The sequence below is a fragment of the Halichoeres trimaculatus genome, unplaced genomic scaffold, assembly GCF_033239565.1.
Source record: "Halichoeres trimaculatus isolate MK-OKI-2021-1 unplaced genomic scaffold, fHalTri1.1 fHalTri1_scaffold_10, whole genome shotgun sequence".
In the NCBI taxonomy this organism is placed as follows: domain Eukaryota; kingdom Metazoa; phylum Chordata; class Actinopteri; order Labriformes; family Labridae; genus Halichoeres; species Halichoeres trimaculatus.
This window is the reverse complement of record NW_027437187.1, coordinates 5,858,565-5,864,685: the sequence shown is the minus strand read 5'-3', so window position 1 is coordinate 5,864,685 and position 6,121 is coordinate 5,858,565.

Sequence of the window (6,121 nt, the reverse complement as noted above, 5' to 3'; positions counted from 1 at the left end):
TAGTTGTTTTGTCATGTTTTTCAGTGTTTGACTGTAATTTTACGGTATTTGTCTGGAAACTTTGCTACCAGTGCTTTTACCATTTTTTATAGATTGTTTTTTTTAACGGTGCACTGTGCCATGGCACACTAGTGTGCCGTGAGATACTGTAAGGTGGGTCGTGGGAAATTATCCAATTTCACTTAATTGGTCTGAAAAACCATGCCACTGTTGAGTGGCTATGCTTTAATAGTAATGTACTTTCTTCCATGCCAGTAGGTGGCAGCCCTAACTCCTGATTCACACATAAAGCATGAGCGCTGCACGGCACAGGGCCATGGTTTTGGGGTGCACGCCAATTCACACTGGATGCATCTCTGGAGCCCTGCACACCACACCACAGGGAAGCACCTAAAGCAGCTGAATCACAAGATCACAGGAGAACCACATGTTCCTGCAAGAATCCCACACATGACAACGTACTTTCATGGTAATTAACTACAGTCCCTGACAAAAGTCAAATTGACCTTAAGTGCCCCTGAAATATATTTTTAATGATTTTATTTTATTTTTTTAACAAGGAATAATTAATTTTAATCCCAACAGTTTTTGAAAAAATGCTTTGGTGCCAAACGAAACTGCTGACAGAGTCAGTTTTTGCAAAGACAAAAGTCTTGTTGGCCTGTCACATAATGCAACCAATCCTACAGCCTCACCTGTGATCAATAATTGATCAGTCAACTAGTGGGTGTTTATAAAAAGAACCCCAGCACACCAGACCTTCACATCATCTTGACCCCTGACAATATGCCTAAGATTCACCCTGAGACCAAAGCGTTGATTATCAAGAGGCTGTGGACCAGACACACTGCTGAGGTGGCTGACACCCTCAATGTGTCTCAGTGTCAAGAACAAAGAATAAGAAAAAGATTTGAAGAGACTGGAGATGTTTTTTGAGCCCAGGTCCTGCAGACCCCGCAAGACACATGCTCAGGGGGACTGTTTGTTGGCTTGAAAATCCAGGGCCAGCCCCTTTTCCACTGCAGCAGAGCTCCACCAGGCCTGGTCATCTCAAGTCCCCGTGCCAACCGGAACAGTTTGTAGAATTCTGTCTCGAAATGGCCTCCATGGTCAAATCAGTGGCCAGACACCAGCACTAAACAAAAGGCAATTCAAAAAGCGTGTGGCATTTGCCAAGGCCCACAGCCAGCTAAAAGGATAGACACTGGATAGTGGCAGAAAGTGGGTTCTTAGATGAATCTTCGATTGAATTACATCAGCCGCAAATATTGCAAGAGACCGACCGGAGCCTGTATGGATCCAAGATTCACCCAGAAAACAGTTAAGTTTGGTGGTGGAAAACTCATGGTCTGGGGTTCCATCCAGTACAGAGGTGTGCAAGAGATTTGCAGGGTGGAAGGCAATATAAATAGCTTAAAATATCAAGAAGGTTTAGCTACCTCTTGCATTCCCAACCTTAAAAGGGGTCAAATTTTGCAGCAGGATGGTGCTCCATCTCATACTTCCATCTCTACATCAAAGTTCCTCAAGGCGAAGAAGACCAAGGTGTTCCAGGACTGGCTAGCCCAGTCACCAGACCTGAACATCGTTAAGCATGTCAGGGGTAGAATGAAAGCGGAAGCATGGAAGACAAAACCAAAGAATCTTGATGAACTCTGGGAGGCATGTAAAACTGCTTTCTATGCTGTTCCTGATGACTTCAGCAATAGGTTGTATGAATCATTGTCTAACCGCATGGATGCAGTCCTTCAAGCTCATGGAAGTCATTCAAGATATTAGATATAGATCTCACAGCACCACTGCTTAATTAACTGATGTTATGCAACATGTTTTTGTAGTTGAAGTAAATTATTTGTTCAATTTTCAGATTTCTCACTATAGGCGACAAAACTTTTGTCTTGCCAAAACCTGACCTTTCTGTTTTTATTAAATGATCAATCTTTCTTCAGTGAAGCAAATTTATTTTAGTATAGTAAACATAATTTAGGAGGGTTTTCGCTTTCATATGAGCCATTTTTAAAACCAACAGACTGACTAAAAGTCAGACTATAAGTTGTTGTTTCTACAAAATGGATAAGTGACAAGACTTTTGTCAGGGACTGTAGCATGTTAAACTCACCTGGTTCTCCCAAAACTCCAGCAGCTTCAGTCCATGCCTTCTCTTGTTTGTTTGGATCCTTTTAGAAAGAATGTGTTGCGTCTTGTAGAAATATGACGTTTTTCACCTCTAAGATTAACTTTTCCAACCAACAACCTGCCTTTTAGATCCTATTCCAACATCACTTTTTAAATCGCTTTATGGTTTCCTTGAAGTTGAGCTTTTAAACATGGTAAATTGTTCTCTTCAGACGGGCTGTTTCCCTGCTGACCTTAAAACGGCAGTGGTGAGACCCCTTCTTAAGAAGAACAATTTGGATCCTGATGTTTTTAATAATTACAGGCCAGTGTCCAACTTACCATTTTTAAGCAAAATTCTAGAAAAAATTGTTTTTATTCAGCTGAATGATTTTTTAAATAAACATTCCATTCTTGAGAAATTTCAATCTGGATTTAGGACGAACCACAGTACAGAGACTGCCCTACTAAAAATTGTTAATGATTTTAGGTGCAACCTGGACTTGCACAAACTCACAGTCCTTGTGCTACTGGATCTTAGCGCTGCTTTCGATACAGTGGACCACACAATTCTTTTAAATAGACTAAGACACCATGTAGGCCTCTCTGGTACTGCCTTTCAGTGGTTCAGTTCCTATCTCACAGATAGAAAATTTCTGGTAAGTCTGGACACATGCTCCTCAAGGACCCATGAAGTGAAATGTGGTGTTCCCCAAGGCTCAATTTTAGGCCCCATACTTTTTAATATATACATGCTCCCACTAGGAGATGTCATCAGGAGGCATGGTATTATGTTCCATAGTTACGCTGATGATACACAGCTGTATATATCCATGTCTCCTGATGACACAGGGCCCATTGATGCCCTTTTTAATTGTATTCTAGACATTAAATCCTGGATGGCAGAAAACTTCCTACAGCTCAACCAGGGCAAAACCGAAGTTTTAATTATTGATCCTAAGGCTCAGGGAGAGAAACTTTTTTCAAAACTCCAAACCCTGTCTTTAACTCCATGCAATCAGGTTAAGAATCTGGGCGTCATTTTTGACTCTGAGCTCAATTTTATTCCTCATATTAAAAATGTAACTAAAACAGGGTTTTATCACTTAAAGAACATAGCCAGAGTCCGCCCGTTTCTCTCCCGGGCTAACACAGAGACGCTAATGCATGCTTTTATCTCCAGTCGTATTGACTATTGTAACGCCCTGCTTTCTGGTCTTCCAAAAAGAAACATCTCAAGTTTACAATTATTACAGAATTCAGCAGCACGTGTGCTGACGAAGACCAGAAGGCGGGCTCACATTACCCCGGTTTTAAAATCACTGCATTGGCTCCCTGTGTGTTTTAGGATTGATTTCAAGGTTCTTTTAATGGTTTTTAAATGTCTTAGGGGTCTTGGACCTTCTTATCTTTCAGAACTACTTTTACCATATGAACCCTCGCGGACCCTGAGATCCTCTGGCACTGGCCTCTTAATAATCCCTAAAGCTCGAACACGGACTTACGGTGAGGCATCTTTCCAACATTATGGCCCCCGTCTGTGGAACAGCCTGCCAGAGGACCTCAGGGCTGCAGAGAATGTTCATATTTTTAAAAGTAGACTCAAGACCCACCTTTTTAATTTAGCATTTAATTAATCCCATATTTTTATCTGTTATTATTTATTTTTTTTATTTTATTTATTTATATAATCTCGCCTTTTTACTTGTTACTCTTATTCTATTACTATTTATTTCATTTACTAGTGTTTTATTTATTTATTTATTTTATTCATTTTATGATTCTTAGCATATGTAGTTTTATGTTTCTACTCCATATCTCCAGTGTTTCCTCAGCAGGGGGCTGCCTGCACTGGGGGCCGCTGTTGGCTCTGGCTGGGATGTCTCTGTCTGTGGCGGGCGTCGTCTTGGCCAGGTGGGGGTCTGCAGCAGCGTGTTGCTGCAGTGGGCCCCTTGCTGGTCCTGTAGCGAGGCATGCCCGGGTGGAGGCGTCCTGGCTTTAGACTGTGGACGTCGCCCAGTGCAGTCGGCCTCCTGGCGTTTCCTGACCTGGCTCCTCTGTACTCAGCCACACGATTTTTTATCTACACATTTAAAATCATGTATTGTGTGTGCATATGTATGTGTGTGTGTGTGTGTGTGTGTGTGTGTGTGTGTGTGTGTGTGTGTGTGTGTGTGTGTGTGTGTGTGTATATGTGTGTGTGTGGGTGGGTGGGTGGGTGGTGCTCTGGGGTGGAGTTTGAATGGGGGGGCGGGGACTGTTTTTAACATGTATAGCACTTTGTGCTGCATTTCTTTTAATGTATGAAAAGTGCTTTATAAATAAACTTGATTTGATTTGATTTGATTTCCTCGTCAAAGGTCGGATATCCTTTGGATCTGACCTGCTGATGACTTTGTGCCAGTGATGTAGTTTTGATAAACAAGGATATGATTGACAATAGGGAGTTGGAACATGGAGCTTTATTTTGAAATGACTGGATACTCTGATCATTTTTGTGTCTGACTTCCTGTTTGGTATGATCTACTCAGCAGGGATTGACACATTTCTTAAGCACAGTGAAAGCTATAATTTGCCTCTATCAAATGGGCCTCTGTCATACTACATACCATCTTTGGAGGAGAAATGGCACTGCACATCACCCAAAAAACACTACACCAACAGTGAAGTTTGGAGGTGGATCATCATGGCATGGGGTTGTTTCTCATCTCATGGTGTTGGTAAACTTCATATAATTGACGGAGCAATGAATGGAGCCATGTACGGGGAAATTCTTGATATGAATCTGCTGCCATCCACCAGGATGATGAAGATGAGACATGGCTGGACCTTCCAGCAGGACAACGATCCAAAGCACACCGCAAAGTTGACTCTCAAATGGCCCCGCCCCTCAGAAGAGCCAGGGCCAAGGATATGCGCCAGAGGGCACCGCCCAAGTGGCTAAAGGGGGCCCCAGATCACCTGCAGGGCAGCGGCCCAGGGGCAGCCACCCATGCCAAGGTTCACAGCGAGCGACAGGTCCAAGGACCCTGGACCACAGTCCGCCGAGTGACACAGGCCTTCGCAGGGTCCGCCCACCCCCTGGGTGCTGCCCCCGGCCCCCACCTGCAGGCACCGGATCCGGGCCGCATATGAAAGCCTCCAACACTGTCCCACTTGATGGTGATGAGCTCCCCAGCACAGTCTCAGCAGTAAGGAGCCGGGCCCTCACCGTGCCTATGTGCTCTAAGTGTAATGGGGTGCATTAAAAATGGGTGGAAAGGCAGGTCGTGAGGGAGCCCACGAACCCCTCCTCTCCCTGCCTGCCCCCACCAAGTGGGATGCGATAAAAACAGAGGGCAGGTGAGAGAGGCAAGAGGTTAGCAGAGAGTGGACACAACCTAAAAGAGATTGCTCCCAACCCTGTCCCCTCCCACACAAAAAGTTTCTTATATTCAGGTTAATACGGTATATAGCCTTTCCTGTCCTGGGTGGCCCTGATGTTGTGATCTGAATTTTTCAACTTGAATTTTCGGATCCGAATTTTGACGAGTTGAATTTGAACAGCCCAAATCTTTTTGTTGCTGAGTTGTAAAAATTTAATTTTTGGATATAATTTTTTAATAAGTGATTTTTCAGTTCTGAGTTCTGAATAGGTGAATTCAGGACAAATAAATTCAGATACATGGTTTTCATAGCAAAATATATCAATGCCCTGAATTCAGTGGTGTTTTTGTGTCAGTATTTAACATTCAGTGACTGTTTAACTTCAAATGATTATGTCTCGTATTTGCTTCTATACAGAGCAGTCAGGATGAAAAGGAAGCACATTTTACAACTCATCCTCATTGGTGAGCTTCAACTCCAGTGAAAGAAAAGAGAAGTCAAAGTAAGGAGAAGTCCTGATTCTGAGGGATGATCAACAAATGACTGACTCAGTGCGATAGCCATTACAGCTGACGCTATACACACAGAGAAGAGAGTACACTGAGGAAGTGCACCAGGCTCCCAAAAAGTGCAGAAATCT